Source organism: Myotis nattereri, assembly GCF_964212035.1.
Source record: "Myotis nattereri genome assembly, chromosome: 8".
Taxonomy (NCBI): Eukaryota; Metazoa; Chordata; class Mammalia; order Chiroptera; family Vespertilionidae; genus Myotis; species Myotis nattereri.
The window spans coordinates 3,226,733-3,244,201 of record NC_138083.1 but is presented as its reverse complement, the minus strand read 5'-3'; positions in this window follow the sequence as shown (position 1 = coordinate 3,244,201).

Sequence of the window (17,469 nt, the reverse complement as noted above, 5' to 3'; positions counted from 1 at the left end):
CGTAGAAATACAGACAAAGGCAAAGTCTTCCACTTGCCCAATGCTCTCCCTGTGCTGTGTGTCACCCGTGTCACCTGGTGAGGACAGTGCTCTCCCTGTGCTGTGTCACCTGGTGAGGATGGTGCTCTCCTTGTCCTGCGTGTCATCCATGTCATCCATGTCATCCAGTCTAGCCCTGTGCTGCGTGTCACCTGGTAGGATGATGCCCTCACCAGGTCCCTGTTCCAGCTGTGGATGAGGCCACCAGGCATCAGTGGTGTCTTGGGAGTAAATGGGCCCCGACCCCTGATGTCACCCCCGGCTAACCACAGGGAGCAGTAACCAGCATTTAAAAATGTAGTTAAGCCTAATTTGTTCTCTTTATTAAAAACTAGTGGCTGGGTAAAAATGGAACTCCCATTTGACCCTGTGATCCCACTCCTAGGAATATATCCCAAGAAACCAGAAACGCCAATTAGAAAGGATATATGCACCCCTATGTTCATAGCAGCACAATTCACCATAGCTAAGATTTGGAAACAGCCTAAGTGCCCATCAGCAGATGAGTGGATTAGAAAACTGTGGTACATCTACACAATGGAATACTATGCTGCGGTAAAAAAAAAAAGGAACTCTTGCCTTTTGCAACAGCATGGATGGAACTGGAGAGCATTATGCTAAGTGAAATAAGCCAGTCAGAGAAAGATAAATACCACATGATCTCACTCATTTGTGGATTATAGAGAACAACATAGACTGATGAAAAAGGACAGACCCAAAGACTGAGAAACAGCGATCAGGCTATCAATCCCCAGAAGGAAAGTAGGGGAGGGCGGGGGTAAGGGGAAGAGATCAACAGAAGGACTTGTATACATGTATATAAGCCAAACCAATGGACATGGACAACGGGGGGATGGGAGCATGAGTTTGTGTGTGGGGGGGAGGTTGGGGGTTAAAGGGGGGGATGAGGACTCATTTGTAATACCTTAACTAATAATAAAAAATAAAATAAAATAAAATAAAATACCAAATGCTTTAAAAAAAAAAACAAAAAAACTAGTGGCTGGGTACACCAATTCATGCACATTGAAAGGAAATTAATTAGAAGAAAGATTTGTGTGGTACTTACATTACTGCAAAAAATTACATGTCATAATAGTACATATAATATAATATTATAAAATTAAAACATGCATGCCATTGGCACCAGCGAGAGCTTCATAAGTATCATGCATGTGTGAGTCAGTGTTTATTTTTAAATTGCCAGTTCATGTCAACTGTACCAGCCGGTTGGTGAATCGGACAGTCAGTCACTTAGCCTTTTATATATAGAGACTAGAGGCCTGATGCACGAAATTCATGTAAGGGTAGGCCTTTGCAGCCCCAGCTGCTTTGCAGCCCCAGTCCCCGCCTGCACCCGCCTTGGCTTGGCGCTGCCCACATTCGCCACCACACACCCCTGGTTCCCTGGTTCCGTGAAGCATTCCCCCCCCCACCCCCGATTGAGGCCACCCTCTGTGGGACAATTGCAGAGCCTCCCGATTGATCACCCTGCTAGCCAGTGGCCTGGGCCTCCCTCTGTGGGGCGACCGTGGGGCAATGGCAGGCCCCCGACCAATCGCATCATACTTTCCTTGGCTGGCCTGGTGCCAGTGCGCGTCATAGTGTGGCCGTCGGATGGTCATTGTGACAGGTCTTACTGTTCGGCCGTTCGGCCAATTTTCATATTAAGCTTTTATTATGATAGATTATTACAGATAGCATCAGACATTTCATTCTGCCCTTTGTCAAGATGAGTTGCTTGTAACCTGCCATGTGCCGTGGTGCTAACCCACTCCCGGCTGGGCCGGCTCCTCTGGCCCGGCCGTACAGTAAGGCCTGTCAGCTCCTCCTCTGAAGGGCCTGCGGATGCACAGGCTCATCCGTCCCAGGGAGACCCGGGGTCCAGGTCAGTGCCCCGGTGCCTGTCTGCATGGGGCCACCCTGACGGCAGAGGAGCTCACTGGGGCCTGTGCGCAAACGTGACTGCACACACGCATGCATAAATGCACATGCCCAGCCAGCACACGCACATGCACACACAGCTCAGTCCTGGGCCAGGAGCAGGGGGTCTGGACTCCAGGCCCTGGCTCCACGCTGCGGCTTTCGGGACCATCGCAGCTGATATGGGTTTCTCTCTGCTTTGTTAAGACGGTAAAATAAATTGATTTTAGAATTTGACTTTGCAATCTGAGGATAAACCTAGCTTGGCCATATGCATTGTCCCTTTATTATATTGCTAGAATCAACACACTAATACTTTGTGAGGCAATTTTGCATCTCTGTTTACAGAAAATATTTGGCTTGTTATAGCATAGGGAATGGAATCAATAAGATTGTGATACCTATGTAAGGCGTGCGGTGGGGCCTGGAAACATCGGGGGAACACCCTGTAACGTACACAATTGTCTAGCCCAGGGGTGGGCAAACTTTTTGACTCGAGGGCCACAATGGGCTCTTAAACTGGACCGGAGGGCCGGGACAAAAGCATGGATGGAGTGTTTGTGTGAACTAATATAAATTCAAAGTAGACATCATTACATAAAAGGGTACGGTCTTTTTTTTTTTAAGTTTTATTCATTTCAAACGGGCCGGATCCGGCCCGCGGGCCGTAGTTTGCCCACCCCTGGTCTAGCCACTATGCTGTACACCTGAAACTAATACAAAGTAATATTGAATGTCAACTGCAATTGAAAAGAAACTAAGAAAAGAGATATTTGGTCTGCTGACTGCTTCTGGCTTTGGCATCAGGGTTGCGCTGGTCTGTGGTGTGCGGAAACGGAGCGCCTGCTGTGTGCTTATGGTCCCTCAGCACACACACGTCCCCCAGCACAGGCACGTCCTGCCGCTAGCCTGGAATCAGACTCAGATGTGTGTAACATTACAGAACTCGGCAAACACTACAAATCAGACATCCCTCTCAGAGAGCTGGTTGCCGAACATTTACCAGCAAACCGCTGGCTAACCTCACAAGTAAAATTGTTTTTCCTTATTGCCTATTTTCTGAAAGAGTTTTTGTCAGATTTACAATATTTCTTTCTTAAGTGTTTGTCAGAATTAATCAGGGACACCAGCAGGGCCCGCAGGCTTCTCTGTGGTGAGGGCTTTTTAAAATTATGAATTCAGCCCTGGCTGGTTTGGCTCAATGGATAGAGCGTCAGCCTGCAGACTGAAGGGTCCCAGGTTCGATTCTGGCCAGGGGCAGTGCCTGTGTTGTGGGCTCGATCCCCAGTGGAGGGCATGCAGGAGGCAGCCAATCAGTGATTCTCTCTCATCATTGATGTTTCTATCTCCCTCTCCCTTTTCCTTCCTCTCTAAAATCAATAAAATATATTTAAAAAAATAAAATTATGAATTCAATTCTTTCATACATGTAGGACTCTTTATACTTTCTATTTCTTCATGTGTGAGTTTTGGTTAGTTGTGTTTTTCAAGGCATTTTTCCATTTCATCTGCATTATCCAACTTATTGGAACAAAATCACTCCTAATGTCCCTTATTATTCTTTTAATGTTTCTAATACTATTCCGGCTGTTGAAGATGTGTGGGTTCCCCCGCCTCCATCACTCTTGTTTTAATCTTTTCAAAGAGCTGATTCTAGGCATTGTCAATGTTCTCCACTGTTTGCCTGTTTTGTTTCGCTTCTTATCACATTATACTCTTCCTTCCACTGGTTTTGGATTTAATTTGTTCCAGCGTTCCTGTAGTCCTGGGTGTAGTGTAGATATTGAGATCCACCTGCTTTGCTCCTGTGAGCACTTGAAGCTTCCTGGAGCACTACTGTAGCAGCATCCCAAAAATGCTGTTATGCCGTATTTTTTTTTTCATTTCACTAGAAATACCTCCTGGTTTTCTTTAAAATCTCTTCTTGGACCCCATGGGAGATTTAGAATGTATTGCTCCATTTCCACATATTGGCTTTTCTGAATATCATATAGCTCTGTCATTTAATTTCATCATAATAATAAAAATAGTTTTTTCTTTTGTTAATCCTCACCTAAAGATATTTTTTCCATTGTTTTCCAGAGAGAGTGGAAGGGAGGGGAGGGAGGGAGAGAGAGAGAGAGAGAGAGAGATGTGAGAGACACATCGACTGGTTGCCTCCTATACACACCCCAACCAGAGGTGGGGATCAAACATGCAACCCATGTGCATGCCCTTGACTGGGAATCGAACCTTCAAACCTTCGGTGTGCAGACCGATGCTCTAACCACTAAGAAACAGCAGCCGGGGCAGGAATACTCAGAGAGCACAACCTTTGGAAGTGTGTCTAGGCTTCCTCTAGGCCCAGCACTTCTCTGCCGCACAAAATGCTGCGAAGTACTTGAAAGAGTGTGAACTCTGCCCTTGTTTGGTGGAATGTTCCATTCCCATCGATCAGGTCAGTGTCGGTAACAACTTGTTACCTATGTCGTTGATGTCGTCTGCTTGCTCTACCCAAGCCTGAGAGACAGAAGGTGTGCGTCTCCATGGTGACTGCGGGCCAGCCTGCTTCTCCGTGAGTCACGCGGCTCTGCTTCACACGCTCGGAGCTGTTATCGGCGCTCCGTGCTGGTGACATGTGCTCTGGACGAAGCGAGCTCTTGCCATCCTATCTCTGGCGATGCTCCCTGTTCGGTGTTAGTGTAGCCACAGCAGCTCTCTCATGCTCATTGTTTGCCTGCAAACGCTTCCCATCCTGTTCCCTCCAACCTCTTGGGGCCTGACCCAGGGAGCAGGCAGGGCAGACCTGGCCCTCCCCTCTGGCCACTCCCCAGGGACGCAGCCCTGCGCTGCCTGCGGCTGGGCCTGGAAGCCCGTCTCCTAGGCTGTGTCCGCTTCCCAGTGGGAGCTGCTCCTTCTAGGTGGGACACGAGGCCCATCCACCACTGTGTTCTGAGACCCATTTGAGAAAGTCTGGTCTGTTTGACGAAAGAATGGGCAACGTTAACTGGGGACCTACTATGTGTCACATATCCAGCCTCGTCTCCCCGACTCACGGCTCACTTGTCAGATGAGGAGACCAAGGTGGGGAGTTACATCACTGCTCCCAGGTCCTGCAGCTGCAGGCGTACGAGGAAACACCCAGGCAGTGGCCCTGAGCCAGCGGCAGCTGCCCGCCGCCTCGTTCCTCCGGGTTGACCTGAGCTTCCCACTCTGCGTCTGGAACACGACCGGGTGCCCTCCCCCCCTGCTCTCCCTGCTCCCAGTGTCCCCAGGTCGAGGCCCACCAGGCAGCTGCTCCAGCTGCTGCTGAAGCAGGTCTTAAACTAGCACCTGGACCCACCTGGGTGTGGCTAGCCCCAAGCACACCTGAGGGAATGCAGGGGAGCCTCCAGCGGGTGGGCCACGGCCAGATCGCCTGTGCCCGGCCAGCCACACCCCATCTGGCCAAGATTCCAGGGCAGAACCATGATTCCTGGGGGCTCCTGCAGCACCCCACTCTCCAGGCCTCTGATGCTCCAGCTGGCTCCTGAGAGCCACACGCTCAGCAGGAGGGATGGATGGGATCCCATGTGCTTGGCCTCGATGGCCCGCGGGAGGCCTTGACGTGCTGGGAGGTGGGCGTGGCATCCTGGTCAGGTCTGCCCCGGCCAGAACAACCGCACAGCACCGCACCAGGGACGCGATGTGAGGGCAAGTGTACAGAGACATTTTAGAGCGTGCTTCTAACTCAGATCCTGGGGACGTAGGTGAACTGCAATAAAAACAGTGTGGTCCTCCAGCACAGCCAACTTGGCACAGCACCCCTTTTTCAGAATTAAAGTGCAAAGTGATTGTTTTGCAATAACAGTAACTATGAGACTTCAGAGGTCAATTAGATGGGCTGAGGGGCACCCTCAATGGAAAATGACTAACACACCCCCAGGTCCTCCAGAATTCCTTTCCCAGGACGCTGTTGGGACGCCCTCTGCTCGCCAGGCTCGGGCCTCTGCCGAGCACAGAATGGATTCCTCTTAGAAGATTTCTATGTACTCTCCCACTGGGTCCCTCTGGCTGCTGGATTTTTCAGTGCCGTCACCGTTAACAGGGATTAACCAGCATTCCGTGTGACCTGAACGAGTTTGGGCTGCAGACTGTGGCAAAACCAGGAAAGCTAATCACAACCACAGCAGGAAGTGCCCAGCTAAGACGCTGATGCAGAGAGGCTACGGGACTTGTCCGATGTCGCGCAGCAAGTGTGTGGGTAACTCGTCCAGGATGGAAAACAGCTGAGAGGTAGCAGAGCCTACCCGATCCTCTGCCCCCTGGGAGAAGGTGTGCTGGGGCCTGGGGGGGGGGGGGGGGCACACTTGCTGTGTGACCTTGGGCACGATCCTCAGCCTCTCGTGCCTCAGTCTCCTGTCTGCAAGTGAGGAAACCATAGGTCACCCGGAGAAGTGTTTTCAGGTGAGCTCACATGACACCAAGCGCGGGAAGCTGGTGCTGCAGGCGGCCGGAGTCGGGTCTGCTTCGGACGTCCCGGACCCTGCCCGGGGGCCACCATGACCTTCGTCCGGGAAGGAAGGCCAGGCAGACGCTCTGGAGGCCGGTGTTTTCAGGCCCGAATGTAGTCAGGGTGGGAATCCCAGTTTGCTAGTGGCTGAAACTTCGTCTTGTTTCTATTAATGGTTAAGGAATGTTTATTGCTCATTTGCCCTCTGTCCTGCTGGCACTTGGACCACAAAGTGATTCCCAGAGACTATGACCAAGATGCCACTCGTGCTGGGCGGAGTGAGGCCGCCCGGAGGCCGTGGTGACTGAGGAGTTCGCCTCTAGTGCCGACACACTAATGCAGGTTTCAGAGGCTCCCATTTACCCGAGTGCAGTTATAATTGGTGACCTATTTTAAGCGATTTCATTTCCCGTGGCCTGTTTTCTAAATTGACATGGTAATAAAGGCGGAGGGGGGGAGGCCCTGGGAGGTGCGAGGCCTGTGCCTGCGTTAAAGGTGACTCTCCAGTGCTCGTTGGGGAGGCGCTGGGTTACGTAAAGGCTCTGTCGCAGCCAACGCGTCCCACATCTTCAATCCACCGAAGAAAACGAGCAAGGACAGCGTGAGGATCTGTGACGTCACTGTCGCACCCTCCCCTGTGGAAGGCCGGTCCCCTCAGCAGGCGAATGCCCTCTTGCCGAGATCCAGTTGTCCTAACAGGCTCCTCTGGCACCCGTGGGGGTGGGGGACCTGCACAGCCACAGCCGGGGACACACCTGCCCAAGGCTGCTCCCTCCTGCAGCTGGACCACGAAGGATGGGGGAGACCAGTGGGGAGGGAAGGAGAGGAAGGAGGATGGGGGAGCGGGGGAGCGTGTGGGAAGAGGCTGTCCCCCCCCCTCGTGTCTGCCCTCTGGCTGGCTGGACTGCACGTGTCTAGGCTGTGGGTGGCCATGGAGAAGAGCTGGCTGGGACCGTGGGTCTTGGGGTGGCTGGAAGATGCAGGGCTTGGGGGGAGCGTGGCCTCGTCTATGGCTGCAGCACCTCCATGTGCTGCCTGCACAGGGAGGAGTGGGGGCTGTGAGATGTTGGGGGTCCCATGGCTTCAGGTGAGGATACCTGTGACCCCCACCCTTCCCTGCAGCCCACCCTCTTCTCTAGTCTCCCTTCCCCCTTCTGCCCCCAAGGCCTCTTCAGCATCTCCCTCCCCACCCACCCCCAGTGCCTGCCGCACAGCGACCGCAGCTCTTGGGCCCTATTTACAGAATGTCAGGGCTCTGGCCTCCCCGCTGGCCACTGTGAGTCCTGGTCCCCTTGACCTTGGGCACTGTTCTCTGAAGGGATGTCGGGTTAGTCCCGCTCGGAGCTGGATTGATTTCCAAAGACAAAGCCTGCGGGTGCTATCTGTGTGCTGTCGGCCCCAGGGGAGCAGGAGGGATTCCATGAGGACCACAGGGATCACTGACTCCAGCCTCCACCCTGCTGGCTGCCAGGCCGGCGGGCTGCCCCCAGGCACATGCCTCCGGGAGCCCAGGCCAAAGTGAGCACCCAGCCGTGCCCCCCTCGGCAGGAAAGACCCGCAGGTGCTGGCTGCAGCCCTCTCCTGGGTCCCTTCGGGAGATTCAGAACTTCTGTGCCTTGGTGGCTTACAGGACCATGGAGGACTCCGCCCAGAGCTCCCCCAGACCCGTCAGCTGTGGGCACCCCTGGGGCGGCGCGGGGCTCCGGGACCCCAGGCTTCGGGGGGAAGGTTAGTCTGGCTGGAGAAAGAGCACCCACCTGTGCAACAACACACTCCGTCCAGAGAGGGCGGATGCCCAGGTTTCTCTTCCGAACACACCTCGTTTCGATGCTTCTTTCCCTCAGTTTCCACACCACACCGCTGGGGCCTGGCCAGGCCCAGCACACGAGGCGGGCTGAAGTGACCGCCAGCTGGGCCTCCCCTCCCAGAGGCTGGCCACCCTGAACTCACCCGCTGTGTGGGGTGGGGCCTCACCCCAGGCAGCGTCCCTCCCAGGCACCACAACGTCCACCCTGGTCCTGGGCGCCCCTCCCTCCCTGGAGGCCTTTGGAGAACCGGACACTCTAGGTGACTAGCTGGCCCTCTGCAACCCGTCTGTCCTCTTTTTTTAAAATAAATGTTTTTTATTGATTTTAGAGAGAGAGGAAGAGGGAGAGGAAGAGAGAGAGAAAAAAACACACCCATTGACTGTGTTTGAACTCACAGCCTGAGAACTGAGCCTGTGACCTTCTGCACAGGACAACGCTCAACCGAGTCACACCGCCAGGACCTGCTCCCCTCTTGGGGGTTGGCCAGCTGCTGGCCACCGTCTCCACCCCTGAGGGGGGCTCTGTGCCTCAGGAGGAGGGGAAGACGGTCAGGCCCTCTTGGGGGCTGCTAACCCAGGCTCCCACCACGCGTGTCTCCATGGCGCCCACGCTTCCTTCCGCCCAGCTCCTTCCTCACACCTGGACCCGGCACCTGGCCGTGCTGTGCTGACTGGCCAGAAACCCCTCTCCGGCTGCCCCTGCACCCGGGCGGGGGGGTCTGGAAAGACATTGGGAGGACGAGGCACTGGACCAGGAACTGACCAGGGCTCCCTCCTGCCCCAAGAAGGTGCCACGCTATTCAATCAGCGTGGAGGGGGGTGCTCCCCACCCCACCCCTGCACCCCGGCTCCACGTCCGGAACAGCTGCGCTCCGGCCCCAGGCCCCGGGGGGCTGACTCCCTCCCCAGCCACTGATGGAGATGAAGTCAGGGCAGCTGTTCACTGGAGATGCCGTCTGTTGAACGGGGAGGTGGACAGGATCAATGTGGGCTCGTGATTTGGCTTCTGCTGGTCACCAAGTGCCATAGCGGCTCTTCGATATCCTGAGACAAAGGAAATATAAGGAGCCCCATGGCGTGGGCTGCGTTTGCTCCCCCTCCCCCTGCCAGGAGAAAAATAGCTACCCTCCCCACTTCTTTTTGAAAACAAGAACCAGCCGCCCACCAGCATAGTCCGTGGCCAGGAGCCCCTGGTCCGTGGGCTGCCCGCTCAGGCCCTGCTCTCCTGGCCTGGCCTGGGCAGAGCAAACGGGGGCCCTCGTCCCTGACGACCTGCCTGCCGCCTGCATTGGTCCTCCCCCAGGCATGGGTGTCCCCATGTCAGGGGCAGGGGGCTGGTGCTGGTGGCCAGGCACCTCATCCCACATCCTGGAGGTCGCCCAGAACAAGCCGCTGGGTGGCCTCCGAGGGCAGCGGGCGCCCGGCTCGCCTCTGCAACCCGGGGTCTGGACTCGGAGGTGCACCGAGGTGCCATTGCTAGCTTCCCTGGTCTGAACTGTGCCTTAAACCTTCTCTAAGCAAAAAATAAGTGGAAATACCAAGGCCACCACTTTCTTCCCAAGGGGCTAGTCCAGGGGTCGGCAAACTCATTAGTCAACAGAGCCAAATATCAACAGTACAACGATTGAAATTTCTTTTGAGAGCCAAAGTTTTACACTTAAACTATACAGGTAGGTACATTGTTATTACCTTAATTAGGGTACTCCCAAGGCTTAGGAAGAGCCACACTCAAGGGGCCAAAGAGCCGCATGTGGCTCGCGAGCCGCAGTTTGCCGACCACGGGGCTAGTCCCTCAATGGCACTAGGTGCCACCTCCTCTGGGATTAGCCGAGCCAAGCGGGCGCTTCTGATGCCACCAGGCGACGGGCACCAGCACCTTCACGCACCCTAGCGCCGTGAGCCTGACACGCCGGTCTGAGGCCCGCACAACCACTGGGCAGAGCCAGGCGTCGGGCTCCTCTCCTTCCCCAGTGAGGAGCGGGGCCTGAAGGTCTGCCTGGTGCTGCCTGCCTGTGGGGGTGCGGGTGTGGGTGGTGCTGGTGGGGGATGCAGCAGGCACCCAAGGACATCCCCCTGGGCCATCAGCCCGTGTCCCCTCCATTCTCCCAAGCAAGGGGTGCACTCAGACAGTTTGGGCAGGCGAGCCAGGGCAGTTTGGGGCACAGAGCACCCCGAGTCCCTGGGATCTGCTGGGGGAGGGACATCCCCTTCCAGTTCTTTCTTTGCACAGGTAACTGTACCCCTGTGTGTGAACACCCACCGTGTGCACACGCACGCCATGGCACAGACATTTTCCACCCTATGGATTTTTGGCTTGAGCTTTAGGGGGAAAAGGAAGAAAGGGAAGAATTGCTAGGCAACCAGCCAGGGGTTGCTATGGCATTCCTGAGAACAGCTGGGCCAATCAGAGCAGAGTGTGGGCTACTGTCAGTCAGCGCAGGAGGAGGGGTGTGAGGCAGGCATCAGCTCCTGGTGGCAGGCTGCGGATCAAAGCAGATGAGGACAGCACACCTCATGAATATTCATTAGGCTGATTGAGGCAAAGCCAATTAACAACTTGGAGGCTCGATTTTTCCCAGATTTATTCACTGTTTTTCTTTATTTAAAAAAAAATATATTTTTTTATTGATTTCAGAGAGGAAGGGAGAGGGAGAGAGCGACATCAATGATGAGAGAGAATCATTGATTGGCTGTTGCCTGCACGCCCCACATGGAGATGGAGCCTGCAACCCAGGCCTGTGCCCTGACTGGAATCTAACACTGACCTCCTGGTTCATACGTCGACGCTCAACCTCTGAGCCACACCAGCTGGGCTCGGTCACCATGTTTAACCTTGGCCCAGGGCAGGCATGCTGCTCCCACCGAGCTGGGAGTGCTCTGCACCAAGCAGGTCAAATTCAGAGGCTGACACAAGCCAAATAAACGAGGCATGCGCCCTCGGCCGAGCGTTTGACACGCTTGCTCTACACGGTCAGACTCCTTGCTCCTGCCAGTCCCCACCCGGACCCAGGGTGTCCCCGCCACCCTGCAGTGGCCCCAGTCCCCCCACAGGACTCACGTTCCCACCAGGAGCCAAGCACTGGCGCAGTGGGGTTCCCATCGGACACATCCAACCATTCACTCCCTCCCTGGCTCTTTGCTCAGACAGGGGAGGCGGCAGCGCAGTGACAGGCCTTAGCCAGCCGCGCCAATGTCACCGTCTTCCCAGAGCCCCAGCTCCTGTCTCAGCCCAGCCCTCAGAAAGCAGGTCTGGGCAAGGGTCACGCGCCCCGGGAGCAGCGACCAGCAGCTGTGGGCGGGCCAGGGCGAGCCCCGCAGGACGTTTTCTAAGAGCAGGTCCTCAGTGGCCCACAGAGGACAGGGCTCCGCGTCTGGTCCCTCCCGTCTCCCTTTCCCTTGGGCCCAGGTACACTTTGACTGGTGCCCCCGGGGGCCACTCGGGAGCCGGCTCCTTCCCTGTGGTGTGGGCTCCATCCAGGTCTGGAGGTGGCCAGGTGAGCCGCTGACCAGGAGACGGGGGAGGGCTCCGGGGCCTCGGCTGAATCGCCCAGCACCTCACAGCCCTTTGCATGTTCACCACTAGATATGTCCGTTCCACTATCCCATCCGGGCCTGACCCCCAGCCCCAGCTCCACTCTCCAGGGGGAGGGGCCTGACACGTCTGTCACCGCACTGCTGGGGCCCAGGGCCCATGGATGCTCTGGCCCCTGGGCAGCACCTCGACAGCTCCCAGACAGAGCCCCGGCCCACCCCCAGCAGGGCAGAGTGCTGGGTGCACCTTCTGGGGGTCCCTGTGCCCCTCCTGAGCCGGGGGGGCCACCAGCATCTCGGTTCACCCGGCGACCCAGGGTGTCCTGCCAGGGGCAGGGGTGGGAGAAAGCAGCAGCCACCCCACGTCCTGCACCCCTGTCCTCACGTCCTGAAGCTGCCAGGCCACCCCGTTGGCCCAGTTGGGGCACCTCCTTCGCCCTTGTCCCTCACCCAGTCCTGGTGGACACCCAGACTCTTATATAAGTGGGGCCCCTCAAGGTGGGAGGGAATGCGGTTCTGAGTGCACAAAGCTTCCCACGTGTCCATTTTCCTGAAAATCTCACTTCCACCGAAACGGCGGGGCGTCCTCCCTGTCCTCTCCGCAGGGGCGCAGGTGCTGCTCCGTCCGAGGCGCATCTCCGGCTGGCTCCCGGGACCCACACTCGGGCCACAGGACACTGGCTGGGTTTATGGGCAGCACAGGTGACAGGGACTGTCCCCAGGGAGAATCGCAGCCCAGCTGCCCCCCTGCTGGAGGCCACACCCCTCTCAGTTGGCCAAATTCCAGGGGCGCAAGAGCAAGGCCAGGCCCTTGCAGGAAGGACCCCGGGCGAGCAAAAGGTATCAGGGGAGTAAAGTGACAGCAGAGGGAGGGGCCGGGGAGGGCGGGGAGAGTGGGGAGAGGCAGGAGCCCCTCCCAGCAGGACCTTCCACTTTCAAGAATGGTTCACCAGCACAAGGAGGCAGCAGTGCAGGGTGTCCTCCTGTCTGGGCGGTAGCAGTCATTGGAGCTGATGGTTTCACTAATCTTAGTAACGTTAGCCTGGGCCTGCCAGCAGCCCGGTGTTCTCTGAGAGCCCGGTCCCTGTGGGGGGCTGGGCACAGTGGCGGCACGCCGGGCGCGGTGTGGCCTGCTCTGCGTCACCTCTGGGTGGAGGATAGGGGGGATGTGGTGAGAGTTGTGTGGGGTCCCGCAGCGCCTTGTCCGGGTCTGACAGCCAAGGGGACCCGGGCAAACCCGGCCCGTCAGTGCAGAGCACAGCCTTGTGCCCTCCCTGCTGCCGCCCGCCCACCTCTGACCTGTTCTCGGGGACGTGGGGAGCCTATGCATTCCTGCTCCCTGTAACCAGGGGCGCAAGGGCTGTGGTGTGGCCTGGGAGGTGCCTGGGCCTGGCCTGGGGCCAGGGCAGCTCCATGGGGCCAGGTCAGGGGAGACCAGCAGCGTGACCATGCGGTTTGTCGCCTTTGGAAAGAGAGAAAATGGTCACCCAGGTGGCCCTGCAGGAGAGTGTCCAGGAGACAGGACATGGGCCAGGAGCCCTCCACCCTCTTCAAGGCAAAGCCACGGTGTCAGTGGCTGGCAGAGGCTCGGCTCGCCCAGGCAGCAGGCTCAGTGCCCCCAGCCCCTTGCCTGCCCCGACTCCCCAGCAGCTGGTTCCAGACACCGAATGGGGAGCAATTTGACTCCCTTCCAGGCACAGCCAGGCAGTGCAGTGGGGCCTCAGCCCTCAGCCCTGAGCACCTTGTCCTTCTCCCCTACTCCCCACCTCGCAGATGGGGTGTGGGCTGGGGAGCTGGCTCTTCGGATTAGGGATTACTTAGCTGTCATTACTGCCCCCTGCCCCGAGGGTGGGCTGGACGGGAGAGGAGCTGGCAGGCACAGGGGTCCCCTCCCTGCATGTCTGGGTCAGCCCTGAGCTTTCACCGTCACCGTCAGCATGGCGGGGTGTCCAGATGGGGTGCTCAGCCCCAGCCACCCTCCCCCTGCAGCACCACACTCCCACCCGGAGGCCCAGCCACCCCTGTCAGATGGGGCTTAGGAAGGACCAGAGGCACCATCGGGGTTCCTCCTCACTTCAGCAACCACCCACTCCCTCCTGGGGCTCCCCGAGCTTGCTCCCATGGTACCCCCTTTCCTCCCATCCGCTCTGAGCATCAGGCTTGTCTCTCCCTCCTGGTCATGGGGGGCGGGGGGTCTGGGAGGCCTCTTGGGGCCCAGAGTCTCTTGCTCTGGTTTGGGGGCAGGAAAGCCTGTCATTCATTCTGTCCTTCCCAGTGAAGCCCATTGGAACCCTGGAGGCGAGTAATGCATCCTGCAAGGCGGCTGAGGTGACACTAACTCCCTCCTCCTGCAGGTCTGCAGGCACCTCCCACAGCCAAAGCCAAGGGCAGTCAGAGGCACAGAGCCCACAGAGGGAGCACATCACAGCCGACTGCAGCATAGAGAGGAAGACTGATGGCTGCACACTGGAAGGGAAACAGCAAATCTTGACAGTCATTCACACCTTAGTGAGAATTGGTATCTGAGACACTTTCCAAAGGAAGTGGTAGGAGAAAGAAGGCTTGGAGAGGCCGAAAAGCAGAGCTCTATGAAGTAGTCCCAGAGGCCAAAGGGGCCGTGACCGGAGCTCGTCCAAGTGGACATGTGCTCCACTCCTGCCCAGCAGATACATTCAACTCCATGTCCCTGTCCCTGTCCCTACAAGCAGACAAGTCTGAGAAGCTCCTGGGGCCTCTCCAAGGACCCCCCCCCTTTCCTTTTCCTGTTGGAATGACCCAGAAGCAGATGGCAAGGACCCTGGAGGAAGGTGTGGGTTAGGAAGCCAGAGGCTCTCAGAGGTGGAGGAAGGTGGAGGGGAGAGAAGCAGAGATGGGGTGGGAGGAGGGAGGAGAAAGGGAAGGAGAAATGGGTCAGTAGGAGAGAGCCAAGGAGTGAGAGACAGTGGTGTGGAGATGAGCTGTGGAAGAAAATCCTGAACTGGAAAAGCAGGAGGAATTAGCCCAGAGGCAGAGGTGGCGGACCAGATGGGGCAGTTGCACCTCTGGGGATGTTGGACCCTGAGTCATCTGTCCCTCCTTGTGGGGCTGGGCTAGGCCAGGCTAGGCAGGGAGGAGGGAGCAAGGGGTCTTGACAACCTCATTTCCCTGCAGAACCCCCTGTCCTCTGAGCGCCCCGCCCCCTGCTAGGCGCACAATGGCCACCTTTGTGGTGGTCTTAGGAGATTCAGCACTGAAGCGTGGCAGGGGTCCCAGCCCCACCTGATCAGAGGAGAGGGGAGGAACTCCCTCCCCCAACCAGGGTCGGAGAGCCAGGTGAGAAGGGTGCCTCCTGCAGAGACCTGTCCTCTGAGCCTGGAGCAAGCTGTGCTGTGTTGGCACACCCACCCCAGCCACACAGGGGGACGTGGCCAGGCCTCCTGCACAACAAGCCTGTGGTGGGGGTTCTGAGCTGCGGCACCACCCACACCCACGCTTGGAAGCTGCGGGGCATTTTGAGGCGATAGGGACCCAGAGCAGAGGTTGGGCCTGGAGCCCTGTGTCCATGCCAGCACTGCCCCTTCTCCCAAAGCCCTCCCCCTCCCCTCACACGTCCACTGCAGGCCCTGCCACTGGCCTACAGCCAGACCCTGCCCCACTTTTCCTTCACCCTGGATGGAGGGCAGGGTCTTGAGGCCAAGAGCCAGCGGTTCCCAGATGTGTCCATGGCCCCGCCCCTATTTGGAGGAATGACAGGTCTGGTGCCCAGGAGGGAGCAGCGGTGTGACTAGGAAGCAGGAGCAGAAAGGGCGGGGCTCTTCACGGGTTTCTGTGGCTTTGTTTCACCCCACGCTATTCACTATACACTATTCACTATACACTATACACTATTCACTATACACTATACACTATTCGCAGGCTTTCACGCTGGAGGAAGGGAGGGGTGGGGTCCCGGACAAGTCCCTCCCTTCCTTCTCTCCACCCGGCTCCAGGGAGCCGCCTGACCTGTACCCAAGTTGCTGGCCTGCACGAAGGGCTTTGTGCACACAGAGGCCGTTGCCTGGAACTGGGAGCCCTGAGCTGCCAGTTCCTGCGCCTTTCACTCAAGCCAGGATCCCCCTCCCCACATGCTGGGAGCTGGCAAATAAATAAACCCACAAACACACACTCCGGTGTGCCGGGAAGAAGGCCGGGAGGGTGACGCTGGGTACCCCCTGAGCCACCAGAGCGGTCACTCGCTGGGCCTGCAGCAGGAAGTTGACCTTTATGGCACCTACAGATGCTCCAGGGCCACCGGGAGGCCCCCAGCTGGCACAGAGGGCGGACAGGCCGAGGCTGGCGGTGGCCCCCTTTCCCATGCAGCGCCCACCAGTCAGCTCCACCCCCAGGCCCAGGGCAGCTCTTTCTCCCCGGGGCCAGGGAGCTAGCGTTGGGGCGGAGGGTCCCTGGGATTGGAAGGGGTGAGCTCTGGCCCCATTGATGCCAAGACTCTGAGAGATAAAAATGGGGAAAGAAAATGCCTACAGGCCGGGCCGGGGATGTGCCCAAAGCTGGTCTGATCCAGGGTAGGCGTGCCCACCCCTGCCCGCCTGTGGAGGGCGCTGCCGGTGGTGAGGGAGGCAGAGTGTAGGTGCTGGGCCAGAAGAGGGAACAGGTCTGTGAAGACCTTCCCGTGGCCCCGGAAAGGGCATCTGAAGAGAGACTGGGGTCTGTACACCTGAGGAGACCTCCCCTTCCAATGCAAACCAGGTCCAGGGAGCTGGACGCCAGAGCAGGCCTGGCCCTCTCCGGGGGGAGGGAGTATCGGCCCGTTACACTGAGACCCTGGCCCTTCAAGGGACAGGACTAGGCAACAAGTCCAGCGGGAGGCGGGAGAAAAATGAGACTAGGGTTCAGGGTTGGGATTCAACACCATGGACAGCGGACCCCACTGTCTGGGGACCCTCCCACATCCACCTCCCCTCCGGGGCAGAGGCAGATAGGGACACACTCCGATGAAGCTGGAACTGGGCTGCCCAGTGTCCCCTGCCCTCCACCCCCACCAGTGCCAGCATCCGGCCTGTGTGAGGCTGTGGCTGCCAACCCTGCAGGCTGGGGGTCAGGCTCTGGCCTGAGAGTGGGTGGTGATTTCGCGTCTGTGCGGAGGAGTGGGGGGCCTGCAAATCCCCTGCCAGAGAAAAGGGCATGCCTGACACCGGCAGGGAATGTGGGCTGGTAGGGTCAGACCGAAGCCCACCAAAGGGGGAGGGTTTCAAGGGCAGAGTCCCAGCCCCTCCCAGGGGCGCTCTTCAGGGTCCCAGGGGCTGGAGAGCTGAGGAAAGAAGCAGGCTGGTGCGCCCGCTGGAGGAGGGAAGGTCAGCAGGCTCCACTCAGGGCAGATGGTACAGGGGCTGGTGGCCTGAAGGGAAGGAGGGAGGCAGAGGCCTGCTGGCCGGGCCTGGGCCTGCAGCTCCTTCCGTCTGTGCGGGACAAAAGCCGATGGAGACGTGAGGTCGGTAGCTTAGGGAAACTGCGGGTCCTTGGCCCTCGAGGGCCCAATCGGGGTCAGTCGCAGAGGGCACACTGTCTGGGCAGCCGGGCCACCAGGTGTGGCCATGCTCCCTTGATATCGGGGCAAGAACTCCTACCCCCGTCAACACAAAGAAACGGGGGAGCAGTGTTTCACTGGGTCACCATCTCCCTTCTCGGTGTCACCACCAGGGCAGGGCCTACAGCGGGGAGG